Source organism: Rhinoderma darwinii, chromosome 2 (genome assembly GCF_050947455.1).
Source record: "Rhinoderma darwinii isolate aRhiDar2 chromosome 2, aRhiDar2.hap1, whole genome shotgun sequence".
Lineage (NCBI taxonomy): Eukaryota > Metazoa > Chordata > Amphibia > Anura > Rhinodermatidae > Rhinoderma > Rhinoderma darwinii.
This window is the reverse complement of record NC_134688.1, coordinates 145,698,540-145,725,020: the sequence shown is the minus strand read 5'-3', so window position 1 is coordinate 145,725,020 and position 26,481 is coordinate 145,698,540.

The window sequence follows — 26,481 nt, the reverse complement described above, 5'->3', positions numbered from 1 at the left end:
TTTTCGCCCACTGAGAGTAACTATGATATTGGCAACCGCGAACTCTTAGCCATTAAATGGGCATTTGAAGAGTGGCGCCACTTCCTGGATGGGGCTAGGCACCAGGTAACGGTCCTTACCGACCATAAGAATCTGGTTTTCTTAGAATCTGCCAGGAGGCTAAACCCGAGACAAGCTCGATGGGCGTTATTTTTTACCAGATTCAACTTTTTGGTCACCTATAGGGCTGGGTCTAAAAATATTAAGGCTGATGCACTGTCGCGTAGCTTCATGGCCAGCCCTCCTTTGGAGGAAGATCCTGCTTGTGTTTTGCCCCAGGTATAATCATTTCCTCTATTGATTCTGATTTAGTCTCTGAAATTGCGGCTGATCAAGGTTCAGCTCCCGGGAATCTTCCTGAGAACAAGCTGTTTGTTCCCCTGCAATTCTGGCTAAGGGTACTCAGGGAAAATCATGACTCTGCACTATCTGGCCATCCAGGCATCCGGGGGACCAAACACCTCATTGCCAGAAACTACTGGTGGCCTGGGTTGCTTAAAGACGTTAGGGCCTACGTCGCCGCTTCTGAGGTTTGTGCTAGGTCCAAGACTCCCAGGTCCCGACCAGCGGGCTTACTATGTTCTTTGCCCATTCCCCAGAGACCTTGGACCCATATCTCCATGGATTGTATCACCGATTTGCCTCCATCTCAAGGCAAGTCGGTGGTGTGGGTTGTAGTAGACCGCTTCAGTAAGATGTGCCACTTTGTGCACCTCAAGAAACTACCTAATGCTAAGACGTTAGCTACCTTGTTTGTCAAACACATCCTGCGTCTCCATGGGGTCCCTGTCAATATTGTTTCTGACAGAGGGGTACAATTTGTTTCATTGTTTTGGAGAGCCTTCTGTAAAAAGTTGGAGATTAAGCTGTCCTTCTCCTCAGCTTTCCATCCTGAAACTAATGGTCAAATGGAGAGGACTAATCAGTCTCTAGAACAATATTTAAGGTGTTTCATCTCTGACTGTCAACATGATTGGGTCTCATTCATTCCCCTCGCCGAATTTTCCCTTAATAACCGGGTCAGTAACCAGTTAGGGGTCTCCCCCTTTTTCTGTAATTTTGGGTTTAATCCACGGTTCTCCTCCGTTTCACCTGGTAGTTCCAACAATCCCGAGGTAGATGTCGTTCATCAGGAACTGTGCACAGTCTGGGCCCAGGTTCAGAAGAACCTAGAGGCGTCCCAGAGCATACAAAAGACTCAGGCAAATAGAAGACGTTCTGCTAACCCCTTGTTTGTGGTCGGGGATGTGGTGTGGCTATCTTCTAAAAATTTGCGCCTTAAAGTTCCGTTTAAGAAGTTTGCTCCCCGGTTTATAGGGCCGTACAAGGTCGTTGAAGTCCTTAACCCTGTCTCCTTCCGACTGGAGTTGCCCCCGTATTTTCGAGTACACGACGTGTTTCATGCCTCCCTCCTTAAACGCTGCTCCCCGTCCTTGGCTCCCTTGAGGAAACCTCCGGTCCCTGTTCTCATCCCTGAGGGGTAGAATTCGAGGTAGCCAAGATTGTGGAAAGCAGGATGGTACAAGGCTCCCTCCAGTACCTGGTCCATTGGAAAGGATACGGGCCTGAGGAGAGGACTTGGGTACCCGCCCGGGATGTTCACGCTGGGGTATTGCTCAGGAGGTTTCACCTTCGTTTCCCCAATAAACCAGGTCCATCTAGAAAGGGTCCAGTGGCCCCTCATAAAAGGGGGGGTACTGTAAAGGATCTGCCAGACACAGCTTCTGTGTCGACGCCCGTGGGTAATCAGTCTGCACCTGCTCCTATGTCTGTGAGACTGACTCCATCTTCCACCACTCAGGATGGCAGGCTTAGGAGTGGGAGAGCCTATCACAGCCTGGCCAGACGGAGCTAGATTCCGCCCACTGTCTATTTATACCTGCCTTTCCTGTTCCTCCTTTGCCTGTGATTCTGCTCTGCTTGTTTCCTGGCTCTGCTGCTGCTTGAACTACTGATCCTCTGCTTGTTATTGACCTTGGCTTACTGACCACTCTCCTGCTCAGCGTTTTGTACCTCGTGCACTCCTGGTTTGACTCGGCTCGTTCACTACTCTCGTTGATTATGGTGTCTCCGTGGGAAGCTGCCCCGTTTCCCTAGCTTCTGTGTACCCTTGTCTGTTTGTCTGTCGTGCACTTACTGAGCGTAGGGACCGTTGACTAGTTGTACCCTGTCGCCTAGGACGGGTCGTTGCAAGTAGGCAGGGACAGAGTGGCGGCTAGATTAGGGCTCACCTGTCTGTCTCCCTACCCTGTCATTACAAATATCTTACGAGATCTCCTCTATATCTGTGTTGTAGTTTATTTTGATTATATTTAGATTTTCTCCCCAGATCCGACGACTTATCGGAGGCATGTCCATTAAGTACTACTATGATTAAGGGAGAATTGTTTATACGCCAAGCTGGAGAAGTGCGTCTTTGAGAAGAGTTATCTGCCCTTCCTGGGTTACATCATCTCGGACCAAGGTCTCAAGATGGATCCTGAGAAAGATCTGTCCTAGAGTGGCCACGTCCTCAAGGTTTGAGGTCCATACAATGTTTCCTGGGTTTCGCCATTTTCTACCGGCAGATTATCCCAAACTTCTCATCACTGACATCTCCCATTTCCACCCTTACCAAGAAGGATGTGAACGCTGAGGTGTGGACCCCAGAGGCAGAGTCCGCATTTATTAGTCTCAAAAAAGCCTTCACTTCAGACTCGATCCTCCATCATCCTGACGTATCTCTGCAGTTTTCTTTGGAGGTGGACGCCTCTTCTGTTGGTGCAGGTGCACTTCTGTTCCAGAGGAGCTCCAAAGCAAAGGCAGTAGTATGTGGCTACTACTCGAGACTTTTTTCTTCTGCAGAGTGCAATTACTTTATTGGGGATCGGGAGCTACTGCCCTTCAAATTGGCTCTGGAGGAGTGGAGACATCTGCTGGAGGGTGCAGCTCACTCCATCCTGATCTACACCGACCACAAGAACCTCACCTACCTTCCGTCCGCTCAACGACTAAAGCCCCGTCAAGCCAGGTGGTCGCTGTTCTTCACTTGTTTCCAATTTGTGCTCCACTACCATCCCGCTAACAAGAATGTGAGGGCCGATGCCCTGTCCAGGTCATTTGAGATGGATGACACGGTGGAGTCCCTTCAAAGTATCATAGACCCGTCCTGCATTGTCACTGCCAATCCTTTGCAGGTTAGAGATATCGCTCCGGGGAGGACTTTTGTTCGGTTGGCAAACAGGAGAAGAATTCTGCGATGGGGACACAGTTCTAAACTGGCTGGGCACCCTGGTATTCGTAAAACCTGAGACCTGATTGCTCGTCACTTCTGTTGGCCCACGCTACCCAAGGATGTTGTGGACTTTGTCTCTTCTTGCACGGTGTGTGCTTCTAACAAGGTTACTCGCTCCAATACTGCTGGCCTGCTTCAATCTCTGCCTGTACCCAATGCCCGCTGGCAGCTGCGATGTTCTTTATCACTGATCTTCCTCCCTCAGCAGGATGTAACACTGTCTGGGTGGTGGTGGACCGGTTCTCGAAGATGGCACATTTTATCCGCTGTCCAGCCTACCTTCTGCTCCCCAACTGGCAAGTCTCTTCATTCGGCACATCTTCCACTTGCATGGCTTGACACTTCACATTGTGTCCGATCAGGGGGTTCAGTTTACCTCGTAATTCAGGAGGGCTCTCTGTAAACTCCTGGATGTGAGATTGGACTTTTCTTGAGCCTATCACCCCCAGTTCAATGGGCAAGTCGAGAGCATCAACCAGATCATGGAGAATTATCTCCGTCACTTCATCTCCTTACAGCATTATAACTGGGTACAGCTTCTTCCATGGGCTGAGTTCTCATACAACAACCACACAAGCGAGTCCACCACTTCCACTCCGTTTTACATTGTGTACAGTCAACATCCTAGAGTCCCTCTTCCAGTGTCTACTACTTCTCGGGTACCCGATGCTGACTCTGCATTTGGGGACTTTCTGCAAATCTGGCAACAGACCTGGTCCTCTATTTTGCTGGCAGTCGACCGCATGAAGCGAAAAGCGGATACAAAAAGAAGAGAGCCACCTCAGTATCTTCCAGGTACCAAAGTCTGGCTGTCCTCACTGAACATTCATTTGAGGGTGCCTTCATACAAGTTTGCTCCCAGGTTCCTCGGTCCTTTTGAGATTCTGCAACAGATTAACCCTGTCTCCTATAAACTGCGGCTGCCTCCTACCCTCAGAATCCACAACTCCTTTCATGTGTCCCTCCTGAAACCAGTGGTCCTGAATCGCTACAGCAAGACTTCCTGTTCCACAATTGCTCCCAGCGGTTCTTCTGATGTGTTCGAGGTGAGGAAGATCCTGGACGGCAAGAGGGTAGGAGGGAGGACTTTCTATTTGGTGGACTGGAGAGAGTTTTGGTCCTGAGGAGAGGTCCTAGGAATTGAAGGAGAACTTCGATGCCCCTGCTCTCGTTAAGAAGTTCCTCTCTCGCTCTGGTCGCAAGAAGGGGGGCGTAAGAGTGGGGATATGCTATGACGGAGACCCGAGGACCTGCAGGGGATTTTTGAATCAGTGCCTGATCCACTTCCGACTACATGCCAGGTCCTTCACTATCCAGGTACGGGACTTTGTATTGCTGGGGTTCCCTGCTACGTCGGTTCGGCCTAGTGAGTCCACATACCCACAAACCATGACACCTGTCCTGCGAGTTCATGTCTATTTTAATACACGACAATATCTTGCTGGTCTTAGAAGCAGCTGATTGACATTGCATGCTGTTATTTTGTCTATGATCTACAAGTACACCCAGATCCTTCTCAACAAGTGACTCTCCCAGTATAGCTCCCCTAGGACATATGATGCATGTAGATTGTTGCTACCCAGATGCATAACTTTACATTTATCTACATTAAACCTCATTTGCCAAGTGGATGCCCAAACACTTAGTGTGTCCAAATCAGCTTGCAATTTACGAACATCTTCCATAGACTGAACAATACTACATAGTTTGGTGCCATCTGCAAAAATAGAAATAGGGCTATTAATCCCATCCTCTATATCATTAATAAATGAACCCTGGGGAACACCACTTATAACCAGGGACCATTCAGAGTCGGAATCATTGACCACAACTCTCTGGATACGGTCCTTGAGCCAATTTTCAATCCAATTACAAACTATACTTTCTAAACCTATAGTCCTTAATTGACCCATTAAATGCCTTTGCAAAGTCCATAAACACTATAGCCACAGCGGCCCCTTTGTCTAGGCTTCTGCTCACCTCTTCATAAAAACAAATCAGGTTGGTCTGACAACTTCTGTCCTTAACTTGGCTGTCACTTGTAATACAATTTTTTGTCACATAATCCTGTATATAGTCCCTCAAGTGAACAGGACTGAGCTGGATACCCAGGCACAATGTTATATAAGTTACGGCACTGTGCCTGGTAGACTATAAAGAGTTCACTAAGGTGATCGGTGGGGGTGCTGGGATTCAGATTCCCACCAATCTGATATTGATGACCTATCCTCAGGATATGTGATGAATATAAAAATCGAAGAGAACCCCATTAACAGAGAAGAAAAGCTGCACAGGTAAGATGGTCGCCTTTATATAAATGTACAGAAAATAGGAGAGAGAGAGACTGAGATGGCTGCTTAGCAGCAATGTGAATCCGGCTCAGTGACATGCTTTCTCTACTCGGTTCTATGGAGATCTATGTGTCACCCATCACAGGCTTCAGAAGTTCCTGTACCACACTAGTTTTGCACAGGGGGACCAGAAACTTGTATCATCAGCTACCACTGATAACTTAGGTCCATGTCACACAGGTATAATGTAGAAGAATTTAGTGCAGCCTCCCTGGCTATATGCTCATGGTTTCTCTGCTTATTTTGGAGAATATAGACAGAATGATAATCACAGTGTCCCCCAGCATGGAGAAATGGTATGTCTTTAGATGGTCATGTGATGCTGTTCTGAAGCATCATGGGATTGATAGCAAAGCAGAGAGGCAGAGAAATCTGGGGAAATCTAAGAATCAAGATGGAGTCTTTTTTAAAGCACAGACAAGGCAGCAGTTCAAAAACTAAGTACAGTATACATAAAAGAAGTGTAGAGTGTGGTATATTGTCAGGTGGGGAATGTAGACATAGAAAGCTGTGTTTCCACTGGAAGTCTTTTATAAGAACAAAAAGGAACCAGATTACACATACGATATATTATGGTGTCCACTTTAACCCGTTCCCGACATTTGTCGTATGGATATGTCATGGAATGCCAGTGCTTCCCGCAATTTGCGGTATCCATACGACAAATAAATGGCATGGCCTCAGAAGCTGAGTCCGTGCCATCATACGCGGGTGTCAGCTGTATGTTACAGCTGACACCCTGCTGTAATGGCGTGGACCGAAGTTAGCTCCTTTCCCCACCATTAACCCCTTAAATGCAGCGGTCAAAAGTGACCACTGCATTTAAGTGGTTTGCAGCCAATCTGCACCCCAGTGACAAAATCGCCGGGGTGCCGGTGGCTGGAATGGCAACCGGAGGCCTAACAGTGGCGTCCCGGTCTGCAAGTACCAAAGCCTTCCAGGCCCCACCCCAGAACCGGGCCCCAAATGGCTTCCGGTTGGCGATGGAAGATGACACAGACTCAGAGGCTGAGCCCGCATCATCAGCGGCACGTGACACTCTGCTGTAATGACAGGGACCATAGCTACAGTAGCTCTGATCCCTGCCATTAACCCCTTAGATGCAGCGAACAAAAGCAATTACTGCACCTTATTGGTTTGTAGCCAAATCGGCAGCGCTGCGATGCCATCGCAAGGCTGCCAGTGGCTACTATTGCAACAGGAGGCCTAACAATGGCCTCCTGCTCTGCCAAATACAGAAGCCGATTAGCCCCGCCCGGTGGCGTAGCCTAATCGGCTTGCTCTCAGTGAATGACTGATAGTTCTAATATATTGCAGTACATAGTGCAATGTATAAAAACATAAATCAGACTGTTGGACCTTCATGTCCCCTAGTGGTAATAAAAAAAGAAAGTGTAAAAAGTGTAAAACAAAGTGTAAAAAAAGTTGTAAAAAATAAAATAAAAGTTTCAAGTAATAAAATAAAACACAATCACCCCTTTTCCCTTATAAACTCATTTATTATTGATAAAAATAAATAAAAATAAACCATACATATTTGTTATCGCCACATCCGTAAAATAAAAAAAGGAAATAAAAAACAATGCCAGAACTGCTGTTTTTTGGTCAACTTGCCCTCCAAAAATTGGAATAAAAAGTGATAAAAAAAGTCGCATGTATCCAAAAATGCTATCTATAAAAACTAAAGCGTGACTCGCAAAAAACAAGCCCACATACAGCTGAGTTGACGAAAAAAATTCAAACGTTATGGCGACAGAAAAAAGACATTCTTTTTACAAAATAAATTTTATTGTGCAAAAAGTTGTAAAACATAAAAATTGCCATAAATTTGGTATCACTGGAATCGTACTGGCCCGCAGAATAAATTTAACTTGGAATTCATAACACATGGTGAATGATATATAAAAAAAAAAGCTATGCCAGAATTGCTGTTTTTTTGTCACCTTGCCTCCAAAAAAATAGGTTAAAAAGTGATAAAAAAAGTCACTTGTACCCCAAAATGGTACCAATAAAAACTACAGCTCGACAACACCATTTATCAGTGCGACACTGGCCTGTGCAGAAAGTATTGCTTCACAGCGTAACACAAATCTATGAAATATTTTATTGTTTTTTTTACACCATTATTATACCACCTTATTATGCCCAGATGTACTCGGCACAGCTTACATATGCCCCCACATTATAAAATGAAATACCAGTAATACAATTAAACTACTACCAAGCAAAATCTGCGCTCCAAAATCCAAATGACGCGCCCTCCCTTCTGAGCCCTACACTGTGCCCAAACAGCAGTTTATGTTCACATATATGGCATTATCATATCCATCGCCATACCCAGGAGAACTCTTTTAACAATTTTTGGGGTGTGTGTCTCCAGTGGGACAAGCGCCATCCGCAGCGCATTTATTTATGGAAAAGACCTGTGGCGTGAAAATGCTCACTACACCCCTTACTAAATGCCTTGGGTATAGTTTTCAAAATGGGGTAACTTCTCAGGGGTTTCTTTTATTATTTCACATCAGAGCCCTGCAATTCTGAACCAATACTTTGTAAGTCGCCAAATTAAGCCTCAATTTCGCATTATACTCTTTCAATCCTGAGCCCTATCCAATGTCCAGGCAAAAGATTAGGGCCACATGTAGGGTGTTTCTAAAACCAGGAAACACAGCATAATAATTAGAGAGCTGTCTATTCATGGTGGCACAAGCTGGGCACCACATATTGGCATACCTATGGAAAAAATTGCCATTTTCACTCTGCAACATCAGGTGTACACTAATTTTTGGAAAACACCTGCGGGGATAACAATGCTCATTACACCCCTAGATGAATTCCTTGAGGGGTGTAGTTTCCCAAATGGAGTCCCTTTTAAAGTGTTCCCACTGTTTTGGTCCCACTGGGGCTTTGGAAATGCGACATGGTGCCAAGAAACCAATCCAGCAAATTCTATGCTCCAAAAGCCAATTGGCACACCTTGCCTTCTGAGCCCTGCCATGTGCCCAAACAGCAGTTTCTGACCACATATAGGATATTTCCATACTCTGGAGAAGTTGCTTTACAAATGTTGGGGTTCATTTTCTCCTTTTATTTGTTAAAGAGGCTCTGTCACCAGATTCTCAAATACCTATCTCCTATTGCATGTGATCGGCACTGCAATGTAGATAACAGTAAAATTTTCTGTGAGATTCCCGCAAGCCACGCGTAATCTCGCGAGATTACGGAGGTAAACGAGATTTCGTTTCCCTTGCTGGAAATCTCAAAGAAAAGAGTCAGAAGTGTCAGGATTCTGAATACACATGACGTCCAGGCTGGATTTCATGTGTATTCATTATCAAGACACTAGATTAACGTTAATCTCTGTGTATGCGGCTGCACATCGCTGCTGTGTAAATCAATGGAGATGAGTGTGTGACACTGACTGGTCATTGATTGGTCAGCGTCATACACGTAAACACGCCCAGTTAAAAACACAATACACGCCCAGTTGGACATAACGAAAAAAAAAGCCCAATTGTCCATTTCAAAGCTCATTTGCATATATATAAAATAGCTCATAACTTGGCCAAAAATGAAAGTTTTAAAAAAAAACAAATAAACGTTACTGTTATCTACATTGCAGCGCCGATCACATGCAATAGGAGATAGGGATTTGAGAATCTGGTGACAGAGCCTCTTTAAGAAAATTAAACATTTTGAGCTAAAGCTACGTCTTATTGAAAAAGTGAAATGTTTATTTTCATTGCCCAATTCTAATAAAATCTATGAAACTTCTGGGGGGTCAAAATGCTCACTACACCCCAAGATTAATTCCTCAAGGGGTATAGTTTCCCAAATGGAATCACTTTTGGGGAGTTTCCACTGTTTTAGTACCATAGGGGCTTTGCAAATATGACATGGTGTCAAGAAACCAATCCAGCCAAATCAGTGCTCCAAAAGCCAATTGGCACGCCTTCCCCTCTGAGCCCTGTCGTGTGCCCAAACAGCATATGGGGTATTTCCATACTCTGGAGAAGTTGCTTTACAAATGTTGGGGTTCTTTTTCTCCTTTTATGTGTTGAGAAAATTAAACATTTTGAGCTAAATCTACGTCTTATTGAAAAAAAAGATTTTTCTTATTTTCACTGCCCAATTCTAATAAAAACTATGAAACACCTGTGGGGTCAAAATGCTCACTACACCCCTAGATGAGTTCCTCAAGGGGTGTAGTTTCCTAAATGGGATTGATATAGCACAGAGAGACAATTCAAGAGCCTTTAATGCCAATGTATCAATATAAAATTTTTTAATTTTATTAGACAAACATCGTATAAGTTAAAAATGAACAAACAAGTATGACTCTAGTAAAATGACGGAGTCCGCACTCACAGACTGTTACTAACTGTAATGCATGGGCAAGCATGTAAACATAGTTGTATAGACCACCCCTCAAACATGATCAAAGACAGTGCATTGCATAAGGTTAACTGGTCAGATCAAAGGACTTACCCATGTAGGTAACAGAGGATAGAAAGAGTGTCTGCTCCGCCGTGTATACCCCGATGCGCGTTTCGCCACGAATTGCTTCCTCAAGGGGATATATGATCATGTGTGTTCCACCACTGCCCCTTTATAGTGTCTACGCCAACTGATTACAACGATGCACAGCGGCGCATCACCGCTGAAACAGCCGGAAGCGAGGCAAGCCCCACATCCGGCTCCAGGCACGGCAGCACACATCCGGAATCCCGACGCGTGACGGGAGTTCCGGACATGCGCAGTGCGCCCACGGAGACGGAGGGGGAATGCCCCGCCTATAGCCGCCGCAGCGGACATGCGCACAACATCGCGGAATCAGGGCTAATGGAACCTACAACAGTGTGTATCTACTGGCCGATCACCCCAGCCACTTGCCTATAATATGCATCACAGATATGTGTCTTAATGTATGTAACTACTGCACAACCATTACCTCCAACATAATCCCATAATCCATTCTTATATTTAACGGAAGAGAATGATAGCAACTAAATACAATAGTGTATGGGGCACTGGGGAGTGATGAGCATTAATTGGATACGAGCTAATATAGCTATATACTAATGTGTATGACCAAAATATATATGACAAAAAATCAGAAAAATTATTACTATTCTAAGGGGTGCAGAAATGACCCGAATGCTTATAGTGTAACCATTGTGTGTAGTGAAAGGTAATATCCTGAGACCACATATATAAATCAAGAGTGAATGCAACGCCCAATGTGGGCCCCAAAAAGAAGCCAGTATGTGTACGGAAAAATGAACATTAGCACTAATATTATATACACATAAACAACCCCAATTACTTCATCTGTAAAATATATTAATGACATAAAGTGTAAATGTTCATCATACCCACCATGTATCAAAAATATATAAACTTGAAAACTTTTCTATAAACAATTAAATCCCATACATCAATGACCCCAATTGCTACATCCATAAACTAAATAAATAGCATAAAGTGTAAACATTCGTCATGCCCACCATATATCAAAATATATATTAAAATATATATATATATATATATATATATATATATATATATATATAAGTAATTTGATCCCGTATATAATGTGATAGTGAATATGAAATACAATTTAATAATAACTACGACATTGTATGAAAACTAAAAAAAAAAAAAAAAAGAGAACACACAAAATAATAAATATGACTCCATTGCAAAATAGAGATAAAAAAGAACAATATACTGTATAATAGACAAAAATATATAAATTAAATAATTCTATATACATATAAAATAGATACATGGTAAAGTGCATAAGTGACCTAAATTAATACTACAAATTCATCATATAAAATAAAATACATAAAGGATGTATATGGGACAAGCATGAAACAAATATACATAACATAAAAGTAAAAAAAATATAAATATATACAGTAAGTATTTTGTTATCTACATCCATAGTTACAGAGAAGTACATGTCAAAATGAATATTGACAGGTACCACTCTGCATAGTGCTGCCTCAGGGGCAGGATGTTATTACCCCTATATAGGAGCAGTAATAGCGATGCAATTTTCTTGGGAATATTGTCCCGCGAGAGTTCATAAGGTTCAGGCCGATTCCAAAGGACACAATAGGGGGCACTTGGTCAATTACTCATCATATCTAGTAGAGAAACATATAAAATACACAAAATTAAAATACAGATGAACACACACATGGGCGGTAGAGATTGTGGGATAAGCCTATAGAAATGAAACAAAACTGAGATTCTCATTCAATCCCCGTGGTGTCATGGATCCCAACATAACTATCCATTTACTTTGCCTTTGCGCCAAAACCTTCTTCGCATTACCCCCCCTGATGCCACAGTGTATCCAATCAATACCTTTCACCAAAAAGGTTTTGGGATTACAACCATGGTGAAGTTTAAAGTGTCGGGGTATCGTTTTTAGTTGTGTCAGGTCATCAACCATACTAGCGTTCAAAATATCCCGCACATGTTCTCGGGTGCAGATTCGCAGGTCTCGGGAAGTCAGTCCAACGTATATCTTGGAACACCCACATGTAGCGTGATAGATGACGTATGAAGTACTACACGAGATATAGTCACGAATCTCAAAGTGACGTACTCCATCCGCTGAAGAAAAATCAGTTGCACGACAGATGTTGGCACAGGCTCTACATTTGCCACAGGGGTAACAACCCCTTCTAGGTCCACTTGAACCAAAAGGAGCCATCTGACGTGGAACATAATGGCTTTTCACCAACAAATCCCTCAAGTTCCTAGCTCTTCTGGCTGTCATAAGAGGTCTATCAGACAGATTCTGAGCCAGTTGTGGTTCAGACATAAGAATGGGTCAGTGTTTCTCCAAGATGCCTCGCATCTTATTCCACTGCCCATTATAGGTCGATATGAAACGTACCCCGGGTTCCTTATCCTGATGCTGTTTAGGTATAAGGAGATCCCGGCGTGGCGCTGTTTTTGCTCTCCTATAGCCAGATTTTATAGCTCTCTTGCTATAGCCTCGTTCCAAGAATCTCTTCCTCAAATCTGCGGATTGTTGTTCAAACAATGCGTCAGAATAGCAGATCCGCCTCATCCTGAGAAACTGACCAACCGGGATGGCTTTAATCGTGGATGGAGTATGGGATGATGAGGCATGCAGCAGCGAATTAACCGATGTAGACTTGCGAAATACATCCGTATGCAAGTAACCCTCACCATCCGAAAAAATTCGTATATCCAAAAATTCCACTTGTTGACTGTGATATTTGTATGTTAATTTGATGTTAAATGGGTTTTGGTTAAGCTGCTGCATGAAGCCCATCAGGCCAGACCCCGATCCTTGCCATATGAAAAAAATGTCATCAATGTATCTCAGCCACATCTGCACCTGGTCGGCAGCGTGGGCGCCGTCCCCAAGGAAAACCTGCCTCTCCCAAAGTCCCAGAAACAGGTTCGCATAGGACGGCGCACACGCTGCCCCCATGGCGGTACCCTGTCTCTGCAAATAGAAACAGTCCTTGAATACAAACAGATTGTGGCTGAGAATGAACTGTAGCAGTTCAAGAATAAATTCACACAGATGGCCATCCCGGTTGCCGGTCCCCATAAAAAAGCGGACCGCTTCCAACCCATCCTGATGCCTGATGCTTGTGTAAAGCGATTCTATATCCGCAGTCACAAGATACATGTCTGCTTCGACTTGGATTCCACTGACCCTCCCAAGTACGTCCGTCGTGTCCCTAACATAGGATGGCAAATCATATACCAAAGATTTCAGATAATGATCAATGAATTTGCATACTGGATCACACAATCCATTTATCCCAGACACGATCGGACGTCCCGGGGGGTCAATGGGGTCCTTGTGGATCTTTGGAAAGAGGTATAGAGTCGGGATTCTTGGATCATCAGTGATTAATCCATCACGCATTTTTTTTGGGGATAATACCATCCTCAAAAGCCATGTCTACAATTCTCCTCAATTGCTGAGAGAAGAGATCAATTGGATTAGAGGATAACTTCTCATAGGTCGCCTTATCACGCAGCTGCCTGAACGCCTCCTTTTCATATTTGATTGCTGGCCAAACCACGACATTTCCCCCCTTGTCCGCAGCCTTGAAAACCACATCATCCAAGGCCTGAAGTTCTCTTAATGCCTTTCTTTGGGTGTGGGTTAGGTTGTCATTACTATTCCTAGTTGATAGCTCCTTGAAATCTTCAGTGACCATTTTCGTGAAGATTTCAACCTGTGGGCATAAGGACAAGGGGGGAAACCTGGTGGATTTGGGCATAACAGCAGATGGAAATGTGCCCTGTGTTTCTAAAGTTTGCTCCAAAAGGAGGTCTTCCAAAGCTCGTAAGGCGTCTCTCTCAGCCTGGCTATTAAATTCGTCGGACCCCCTATTGTGCAATTTTTTCAGGACTACCTTTCTCGAAAACAAATGCAAGTCTTTCAAAGCTGTGAAAAAATTAAACGAATTTGAAGGTGAAAAGGTAAGACCCTTCCCTAATACCTCACACTGGGCATCAGAGAGGACATGCGACGAAAGGTTTATTACCTCCAAGTTGTTTCTGGATTTTTTGTCCCGTTGGTAGTTAAAGGTATTCTTCCGTTTTGGCTTGATGATCAAGCTGCCATCGGGGTCCTTGTGTGCTTTGAGTATTCTCAGGATCTCCCAGATTTCTAGTTACTCTCATTCTGGGAGGTTCCTCAGTAGAGGTACGGGAAGAGGTGCACGATGATCTTGAGTGGGAGACAAAACTCCCATTTCTGGGTCTCCCTCTCTCTCTATGCCACTTATAGACCCTATGTTGTTGGTAGTCTTGGACATCCCGCTGAAATTTGCCAGCCTTAACTGTGCAAATCTCCTTCTCCCATTTTATGTACTCCTTATCAAGGTCATCCGATATTTTGTTCAGTGCTACACTCGATAGTTCAGATCTAAGTGTATTCTGAATCCCCTCTATTTCTTTTTCAATTTGTAACAAATTATTTTGATTAGAAAGGACTAACAATTCCATGAACCCCCTGGAGCATTTGTCGGAAAGTTCCTCCCACTGTGTTTTAAAACTGACATCATTCATCTCAAACGAAGGAAAAACCTGTACTCGTAACCCACGGGAAATAAGATTTTTGGACAGATATTTCTCAAGGAACGCCTTGTTCCACCAGATTTTAGTTCTTTGATGTAATAATGTCCTTAGCTTTTTATTAATCTCTCTACAATCGCTACCAGTCCCATCTAAAATCAAGCTAGAGTCATCTTTAAAAATTTCCTCTAATTGTACGAGCCATGATTGCTCACGAACTCTAAAGTCCATTTGGTGTTGAGAGTCAGACGCTGTGAAAGACACAGAATAAATTAGAATCAATATATAGACTCCAAACAAAATTGTATTAACGGCTGGAGACTGTTTAAACCACTACTGTCCCCCCAAATAGTCTAGGCAGCTCCATATACTGATTGATATAGCACAGAGAGACAATTCAAGAGCCGAGCCTTTAACGCCAATGTATCAATATAAAAATTGTTCATTTTATTAGACAAACATCGTATAAGTTAAAAATGAACAAACAAGTATGACTCTAGTAAAATGACGGAGTCCGCACTCACAGACTGTTACTAACTGTAATGCATGGGCAAGCATGTAAACATAGTTGTATAGACCACCCTTCAAACATGATCAAAGACAGTGCATTGCATAAGGTTAACTGGTCAGATCAAAGGACTTACCCATGTAGGTAACAGAGGATAGAAAGAGTGTCTGCTCCGCCGTGTATACCCCGACGCGCGTTTCGCCACGAATTGCTTCCTCAAGGGGATATATGATCATGTGTGTCCCACCACTGCCCCTTTATAGTGTCTACGCCAACTGATTAAAACGATGCACAGCGGCGCATCACCGCTGAAACAGCCGGAAGCGAGGCAAGCACCACATCCGGCTCCAGGCACGGCAGCACCCATCCGGAATCCCGACGCGTGACGGGAGTTCCGGACATGCGCAGTGCGCCCACGGAGACGGAGGGGGAATGCCCCGCCTATAGCCGCCGCAGCGGACATGCGCACAACATCGCGGAATCAGGGCTAATGGAACCTACAACAGTGTGTATCTACTGGCCGATCACCCCAGCCACTTGCCTATAATATGCATCACAGATATGTGTCTTAATGTATGTAACTACTGCACAACCATTACCTCCAACATAATCCCATAATCCATTCTTATATTTAACGGAAGAGAATGATAGCAACTAAATACAATAGTGTATGGGGCACTGGGGAGTGATGAGCATTAATTGGATACGAGCTAATATGGCTATATACTAATGTGTGTGACCAAAATATATATGACAAAAAAACTGAAAAATTATTACTATTCTAAGGGGTGCAGAAATGACCCGAATGCTTATAGTGTAACCATTGTGTGTAGTGAAAGGTAATATCCTGAGACCACATATATAAATCAAGAGTGAATGCAACGCCCAATGTGGGCCCCAAAAAGAAGCCAGAATGTGTACAGAAAAATGAACATTAGCACTAGTTCTACCTGTCGTTTTCTACCATCCAGGAGAGGACATAACACTATTGCTGGACACATTGACGTGGAGGACTACTAACCGAAAAATATGGGGTAGGAGGGCAACTGCCCTATTGTTCTTTTCCTCCATATGTGATCCGAAGATCAAGTACAATTTAAATTAGGAAACCTTATAAATGCGGACTGATTCTTTGCTGTCAATAGAATTTCTGACAATAATCTGAAATGATGGAAAATAATTAAGAATCTGTATGCAGTATTGACAGATAGGATCCTCATGTTTTTACATGTTTGTTCATACCTATTTTATTCATATCAGTAAAAGTTATATTTTAGTACTCTGGATCTATTTTCTTTATTAAATGCTGTTTTGAATACTTTGAGGGGTGAAGTTTTTAAAATGGGGTGATTTATGGGGGTTTATATTGTATAGGCCCTTCAAATCCACTTCACAACTGAACTGGTCCCTGTAACAATAGCCTTTTGAAATTTTCTTCAAAATGTGCGAAATTTCTGCTAATGTTCTAAGGCTTGTAATGTCCTAGAAAAATAAAAGGATGTTCAAAAACAGATGCCAATCTAAAGTAAACATATGGGAAATGTTAATTAGCAACTATTGTTTGTGGCATAACTATCTGTCTTTCAAGCAGATACATATACATTTTTAAAAATGTACACTACCGTTCAAAAGTTTAGGGTCACTTCGAAATTTCCTTATTTTTGCAAGAAAAGTACAGTTTTTTTCAATGAAGATAACATTAAATTAATCAGAAATACACTCTATACATTGTTAATGTGCTAAATGACTATTCTAGCTGCAAACGTCTGGTTTTTAATGCAATATCTACAAAGGTGTATAGAGGCCCATTTCCAGCAACCATCACTCCAGTGTTCTAATGGTACATTGTGTTTGCTAACTGTGTTAGAAGGCTAATGGATGATTAGAAAACACTTGAAAACCCTTGTGCAATTATGTTAGCACCGCTGTAAACAGTTTTGCTGTTTAGAGGAGCTATAAAACTGATTTTCCTTTGAGCTAGTTGAGAATCTGGAGCATTACATTTGTGGGTTCGATTAAACTCTCAAAATGGCTAGAAAAAGAGAGCTTTCATGTGAAACTCGACAGTCTATTCTTGTTCTTAGAAATGAAGGCTATTCCATGCGAGAAATTGCCAAGAAACTGAAGATTTCCTACAACGGTGTGTACTACTCCCTTCAGAGGACAGCACAAACAGGCTCTAACCAGAGTAGAAAGAGAAGTGGGCGGCCCCGCTGCACGACTGAGCAACAAGACAAGTACATTAGAGTCTCTAGTTTGAGAAATAGACGCCTCACAGGTCCTCAACTGGCAGCTTCATTAAATAGTACCCACAAAACGCCAGTGTCAACGTCTACAGTGAAGAGGTGACTCCGGGATGCTGGCCTTCAGGGCAGAGTGGCAAAGAAAAAGCCATATCTGAGACTGGCTAATAAAAGGAAAAGATTAATATGGGCAAAAGCACACAGACATTGGACAGAGGAAGATTGGAAAAAAGTGTTATGGACAGACGAATCGAAGTTTGAGGTGTTTAGATCACACAGAAGAACATTTGTGAGACGCAGAACAACTGAAAAGATGCTGGAAGAGTGCCTGACGCCATCTGTCAAGCATGGTGGAGGTAATGTGATGGTCTGTGGTTGCTTTGGTGCTGGTAAAGTGGGAGATTTGTACAAGGTAAAAGGGATTTTGGATAAGGAAGGCTATCACTCCATTTTACAACGCACATGCCATACCCTGTGGACAGCGCTTGATTGGAGTTAATTTCATCCTACAACAGGACAATGACCCAAAGCACACCTCCAAATTATGCAAGAACTATTTAGGGAAGAAGCAGGCAGCTGGTATTCTATCTGTAATGGAGTGGCCAGCGCAGTCACCAGATCTCAACCCCATAGAGCTGTTGTGGGAGCAGCTTGACCGTATGGTACGCAAGAAGTGCCCATCAAGCCAATCCAACTTGTGGGAGGGGCTTCTGGAAGCATGGGGTGAAATTTCTCCCGATTACCTCAGAAAATTAACAGCTAGAATGCCAAAGGTCTGCAATGCTGTAATTGCTGCAAATGGAACATTCTTTGACGAAAGCAAAGTTTGAAGGAGAAAATTATTATTTGAAATAAAAATTATTATTTCTAACCTTGTCAATGTCTTGACTATATTTTCTAGTCATTTTGCAACTCATTTGATAAATATAAGTGTGAGTTTTCATGGAAAACACAAAATTGTCTGGGTGACCCCAAACTTTTGAACGGTAGTGTAAATTTTAGCAATTTTTCGCTAAATTTTGGTGTTTTTCACAACTAAATATTGAATGTATCGACCAAATTTTACCAGTATCATAAAGTCCAATGTGTCATGAGAAAACAATTTCAGAATCGCTTGGATAGGTGAAAGCATTACAAATTTATTACTACCCAGGGGCGTAGCTAGGGGGGGGCTGGCGGGGCATGTGCCCCGGGCGCAGCTTAGAGGGGGGCGCCAGCGCCCCCTCCTCCTGCGCTATAATTGTGCCTGTGTCGCAAGGACACAAGTACAATTAGAAGCAATGAATGACAGGGCACATTCCGTGCCCGGCCATTCAGCGCCTTTCCACGAATGAAGCAACTGGTATCTTTTGTACCAATGACGCTTCCGTCGATGAAAGGCGCTGACTGACTGACAGGGAAAGTCATCCTGCCCAGCCAATCAGCGCCTTTCATAGACGCCGCGTTCAACCCCCTGGAGACCTGCGCAGAAGAGAGCAGGTCTCCATGGCTGCCGGACGGCGTGGGAGCAGGAATAAGGTGAGTTTGAATAGTTTTATTCTTTTATTTTTTTAATTGTAATAAAAGTGTGGCTGTATCTACGGAGGGAACTTTATCTACACGTGGGGGGCTTTATCTACGGGGGGGGGTGTCTATCTACAGGGGGACTATATCTACAGGGGGTGGGCTATATACAGGCTGACTATATCTACAGGGGGGCTATATCTACAGGGGTTGGGCTATCTACAGGGGGACTATAGCTACAGGGGGTGGGCTATATACAGGGAGACTATATCTACAAGGGGTGGGCTATATACAGGGGGACTATATCTACAGGGGGGCTATATCTACAGGGGGGCTATATCTACAGGGGCGCTATATACTGGGGTGGGCTATCTATAGAGCACCATATACAGGGGTGGGCTATAGCTACAGGGGGGTCTATATAGTATATAGCCCCCTGTAGATATAGCCCACCCCTGTATATGGTGCTCCACAGATAGCCCACCCCAGTATATAGCCCCCTGTAGATATAGCCCCTCTGTATATAGCCCAGCCCTGTATATAGCCCACCCCTGTAGATATAGCCCCCCTGTAGATATAGCCCCCCAGTAGATATAGCCCAGCACTGTATATAGCCCAGCCCTGTATAGATATGGTCCAAGCTAAATAAAATAAAATAAATGTGCACAAGGCCCCGGGACCAGATGGGTTACACCCTAGAATTCTTAAAGAGCTTAGTTCAGTTATTTCTGTCCCCCTTTTCATAATATTCAGAGAATCTCTAGTGACTGGTATAGTGCCAAGGGACTGGCGCAGCGCAAATGTGGTGCCTATTTTCAAAAAGGGCTCTAGGTCTTCCCCGGGTAATTATAGACCAGTAAGCTTAACATCCATCGTGGGGAAAATGTTTGAGGGGCTATTGAGGGACTATATACAGGATTATGTCACAATAAATAGTATTATAAGTGACAGCCAGCACGGTTTTACTAAGGACAGAAGTTGTCAAACTAACCTAATCTGTTTTTATGAAGAGGTGAGCAGAAGTCTAGACAGAGGGGCCGCTGTGGATTTAGTGTTTTTGGACTTTGCAAAGGCATTTGACACTGTCCCCCATAGACGCCTAATGGGTAAATTAAGGACTATAGGTTTAGAAAATATAAATAATTATTTTATTTTTTGAATCCAGATAATACCGGCAAAGTTAAATTTATACATAAATACACAAAAAACAATTTAAAAAGAGAATTCTCCTGGCCAGGAAAGAGAACATACAATAAACCTTCAAAACATAAGTGATATTGCCTGATGAATATATAGCATGATGTATATGTGTTACACGATTTTACAAAGAGATTTCCAAATGGAAAACCGCTGGACTGTGTTCACACTTGCGGTTTCCAAACATATATGTAATTTGTATCACAATATTGCCAAGATACCTATTTGGAGTAGCTGATAATGATATAAATAACGAGATTTTCTTCATATGCATATAATAAGACTTGACTCTCAAAATAGAAAAATAGCCTCACGAATTTAAAGAAATGTGGTTATAAGCGTGCTTTTCTCTCTCATCAAGTGGATCAATAATTCCAATTCAAATCTAATGGTGATAGGAAGTCTTTTCACAGACCCTTGGGTCAATGTATAGCCCTCAAGCAGTTGGACTTTGAAGCAAGATATGGGCTTATATGGGTTTTTACCTTCACCTCCGACATCCAGTAAGTGCCGGGAAGACCATGCAGGGAGGTAGTTAACTCCGGTGTAAGGAATGGCAGATCTCCTCAAATGGGAAGTTCACCTGTGTGGCCACACATTTGGTTTCAAAGCATCCACATCTCCACCATTCCTTCCCTTGGCGCTTTCCTCTATTGATCCATGCAGGCAACAACCACTGTACTCACGGAGGTAGGGGCCCAGCAATGCAGGATCACACACTGATATTTCAGGTGAATTGAAGGCACTCCAAGAGGAACAGACCCAACTGGACAAGATCGCACGCCGGCAGCCAGGTAGGTAAAAATTCCAACGTATGTTCCTTTCCACGTGTGATCTTCAATACTGGACAGGTATTCTCTGGGCAGGGTTTGGACGTCACTACCCGCCCCGTTAATTAGAACAGCTGACGCGTTTCATCCCTGAACGGGATTTCTTCAGAGCAGTTTGACAAGTGCTGCCAAACACACTATATTTATAGTGTCCCAAATTCATTCATTGGTTCAATAATAAAAAACATAATGTTTCACACAAAGATATTATGGATATTATATATTTAAATCTTACATGAGATGCCGCAATGATATATATCTCTCAATTTCAATAACAGGCAAAAATATTTTTATATTCAAACAGACAATTAGAATATCCAGAAAATCAAATTCATAAATATATATACACAATAATTTGAATAATGTAATCAATCTAACCGATTTCCCCCTATCAATACACCATATATCCCTATTAAACCGTGGATTGGGTTTCTCACCAGTTACCCCTGGAAAGGAATTTGAAATATGTAAAGATCTTCACCTCTTTCTTAGAAAGATTCTCTTGAGACTTTGGCATGGGGAAAAAAAATGAGAGGAATATTCAAAATGAGAATGTAACGTCAGAGTCACAGAGAGAAATAGTGGAATTTGGAATGATCCCTAATTTGGAAATATCTGATCTAAATACTCTAGCGGATCTAAATGAATTATGGAGGGAAGGTAACATATTGGAGAATATAGATAATCCTGGAGAGGACTTTACTGATATCATCCCAGAGTATACGGGCTTGCGGAAAAAAAGTAGTATCATGCCAAGCATACATTCTAACAGATACACACATGCATTCTTGGAGGCCATGCTTAGAGATATAAGTGTCATCGACTGGTCCTCCTTTCTGTGTGAGGACAACCTAACTGAAAGGGAACGAAAAGCCCTAAAGGAATTGCAAAATATTGAGAATATTGTAATTAAGCCCAGTGATAAGGGTGGAAATGTTGTCCTCCTCAGAGAGGAGGACTATGTCGGTGAGATTAAAAGACAATTGGAAACGGATACATATTCCCTTTTGAATGATAACCCACTTGATAATATAATGGGAACCCTAAATAGAAAATTGACCTTTGCATTGGATGAGGGCTTAATTAATAAAAATGAGTTTCAATTTTTAGAGGTAAGAGAACCCCGTATGCCCACGATATATGTGCTTCCTAAGGTGCACAAAAATAGGAACACACCCCCGGGTAGACCCATCATTTCGGGGTGTGATGGCCCAACAGATCACCTTGGTAAATACATAGACGAAAAATTGAAACCTTTTGTCCGTACACTTCCATCTTTTGTATTGGATACGGGGGATCTTCTAAATAAAATTGACAATTTGATCCTTGAGGAAGACTTCATCCTAGTGGGATTGGATGTGGAGTCATTGTATACCTCCATCCCACATGATGTTGGCCTTAAAGCGGTCGCGCACTTTCTGGAGAGGAGAGGAGGAGACTGGGCCCATCAAAATGAATTTATTATTGAAATGTTGGAATTGGTTTTGAATTATAACTGCTTCTCTTTTGATGGCAAATTCTATCGTCAGATTCGTGGAACGGCCATGGGATCCTCTTGTGCACCATCGTATGCCTGTTTGCACTTGGGCTGGTGGGAAGAATTCATAGTATACCCTCATCCTCTCTTCAGAAAATGCGCGTCCGCTTGGCTTAGATACATGGACGATGTCCTTTTATGTTGGAAGGGACCATTGGACTTACTTGAAAGTTTCATTGGGGATTTAAACTCCAATGAACTAAATATCCTTCTGACCTTCTCTCATAGTGAAGATCACATTAGCTTTTTAGATCTTAATATTCATAGGGAAGGGAATAAACTAAAAACGACTACATATCGGAAACCAACATCAGGTAATACCCTTTTGGCAGCAAGTAGCCATCACTTTCCCTCTCAAATTAAGGGGATCCCGATAAGTGAATTTCTTCGAATTCGCCGTAATTGTACTGACTTCAGGGACTTCAAAAGCGAAGCACAAGATCTATCATCTCGCTTTGAAGATAGGGGTTACCCCAAAAAAATGATCAAGAAAGGATACAATAGGGCATCTAGGCAGAATAGAGAGGAAATTCTCAAGAGAGGTAAAAAAGATAACAGTGACAATAGAGTCAGATTTATTTCAAGGTATGGGTCCCATTGGAACATACTTCGGAATCTGATGATCAAAAACTGGCCACATTTAACTTTGGACAAAAGAATTAACTCAATAGTGGGGAATGTACCGAGTATGGTTCCAAGAAAGGCCCCCACTTTGAGGAATATGTTGGTGAATTCTGAGTTTAAGAGAAGGACCCCAAGTAATGAGAAATGGCTACAGAAACGTCCAAAAGGAATGTTTATGTGTGGCTCTTGTAAATGTTGTAAGTACGTTTTAAAATCAGACACTTTTCTGGATAGTGAACACAAAAGGGAATTTAAAGTCTATAATTTCATCAATTGCCGCTCAACCATGGTCGTTTACTCCATTATCTGCCCATGTGGGAAACAATATATTGGGAAAACGAAACGAGAATTACATGTTCGCATCAGCGAACATATTAGAGATATCATCAAGGGTGAAATGGTTAACCCTCTAGCTGCACATTTTAAAACATACCATGCCCAATCACCAACTGGCCTAAAATTCATGGGGATTTATCAATTATTTCAAGACAGAAGGGGAGGTGATCTCAACCGAATACTCCTCCAGAAGGAAACTATGTGGATTTATACACTAAGAACTTTGAATCCCAGGGGACTAAATAATGAAATTAAATTTAATATGTTTCTTTGAACAGTTGGGGATTAAGAGGCTGTCCTATATTTCCCTCAACTCTCAGTATTTTCGAGTTAGCCAGTGTTGGATATAAACAATCTCTGATAAAAGAATATTAGATTAAAGAATGGGACCTTTATTATGTTATCCCTGGAGAAAGATCTAGGAAAATTGGTTGTGAAACTTTTGGATTTAATATATATATATTTTCTGGTTTTTATTTTTTGGAAACCTGATAGTAAAATCCTAATATGTCTTTTATCTGGATACCATATTTTCCATATAACTATAACCTGTTCTCAGTGGTATGATTATGAGCAATTTTATTCCCAATATGGAACTGATCAATCAATTGGATAAATAATATCAAATGAATGAACATAATTTTCAATTTCTGCAATCTTCTATATTGATGGAAGTTGAATCTAGCTCTCTATGGGTGGTGGTAATTGGGGATCTATTGTTCTATTGACACTGGATCCCCATTCCTGCCCCCCCTTGGAATTTCACGATGGCTCCTATTATTTACCATAGTCTTATATACGCATATGTCTAATATGATGTAATCCAGTAGTAAAATTATCAAACTAATATTGATTGTATTGAAATCGATTCTGCTTTGGGGGTGGTGGGGACCCGGGTCCTGATGCCTTAACAGGTAGTGGTTCTCCTTCCCTGCCTCCCCTGAAGTATTATCTGTATTTCATATGCTTATGTGTATGGTTGGATATATCCCATATAATATATATTAAAAGAATTGAACAGATTTCATCTTGTGTCAAAATGATATAAGGGGGGATCCCTTATTGAAGAAAAATTCGTTCCTCCATAAATCCACTACAAAGTCTAGATAGTAGTAGTTATCCGTATTTACGGAAGAATTAATATTAATAATAAAATTCAGGTAATAATTGTATTACTATGTAAAATTCAACTATCGGTCTTATTTTGACCAAGTAGAGACACACCACTGATTGCCCTCCCCCTGATAAATACTGAATATATTTATGAATTTGATTTTCTGGATATTCTAATTGTCTGTTTGAATATAAAAATATTTTTGCCTGTTATTGAAATTGAGAGATATATATCATTGCGGCATCTCATGTAAGATTTAAATATATAATATCCATAATATCTTTGTGTGAAACATTATGTTTTTTATTATTGAACCAATGAATGAATTTGGGACACTATAAATATAGTGTGTTTGGCAGCACTTGTCAAACTGCTCTGAAGAAATCCCGTTCAGGGATGAAACGCGTCAGCTGTTCTAATTAACGGGGCGGGTAGTGACGTCCAAACCCTGCCCAGAGAATACCTGTCCAGTATTGAAGATCACACGTGGAAAGGAACATACGTTGGAATTTTTACCTACCTGGCTGCCGGCGTGCGATCTTGTCCAGTTGGGTCTGTTCCTCTTGGAGTGCCTTCAATTCACCTGAAATATCAGTGTGTGATCCTGCATTGCTGGGCCCCTACCTCCGTGAGTACAGTGGTTGTTGCCTGCATGGATCAATAGAGGAAAGCGCCAAGGGAAGGAATGGTGGAGATGTGGATGCTTTGAAACCAAATGTGTGGCCACACAGGTGAACTTCCCATTTGAGGAGATCTGCCATTCCTTACACCGGAGTTAACTACCTCCCTGCATGGTCTTCCCGGCACTTACTGGATGTCGGAGGTGAAGGTAAAAACCCATATAAGCCCATATCTTGCTTCAAAGTCCAACTGCTTGAGGGCTATACATTGACCCAAGGGTCTGTGAAAAGACTTCCTATCACCATTAGATTTGAATTGGAATTATTGATCCACTTGATGAGAGAGAAAAGCACGCTTATAACCACATTTCTTTAAATTCGTGAGGCTATTTTTCTATTTTGAGAGTCAAGTCTTATTATATGCATATGAAGAAAATCTCGTTATTTATATCATTATCAGCTACTCCAAATAGGTATCTTGGCAATATTGTGATACAAATTACATATATGTTTGGAAACCGCAAGTGTGAACACAGTCCAGCGGTTTTCCATTTGGAAATCTCTTTGTAAAATCGTGTAACACATATACATCATGCTATATATTCATCAGGCAATATCACTTATGTTTTGAAGGTTTATTGTATGTTCTCTTTCCTGGCCAGGAGAATTCTCTTTTTGAATTGTTTTTTGTGTATTTATGTATAAATTTAACTTTGCCGGTATTATCTGGATTCAAAAAATAAAATAATTATTTATTCTTATTGAACCCAAGAGTGCTTAGCTATATTTCTGGATCTTTTTCTTTTTTTCTTTTTTCATTAATCTATATCAGGAATGGCACCGTGCTATATTATATTGCAATTTTGGGTTCGTTAGGTATGGTTTGCAATAACCACATCTTTTTTTCTTTATACAATATTTTGGAGGGTGTTTTTCCTTCCTGTTTTTGCTTATATACCTTCTAAAGGGAAAGTATTTTCTTTTTTGAATTTGTGAGGGTATCAGTGGTGTGTCTCGAGTATGGCTTATTGTCTAGACTTAGAGGTTGATGCACAGATTGCTGCATTTCTGAATTGTGATAGGAATAGAAGTGCAGAGGATATTGGAGGAGATATATATGGTTTATTTAAAAATCATCGGAGACTTATTTTGAGCCATCTGAGACGCAAGTGGGATATTCAGAGCTTAGAGGCATATAGGCTGTCCAAAATTGTC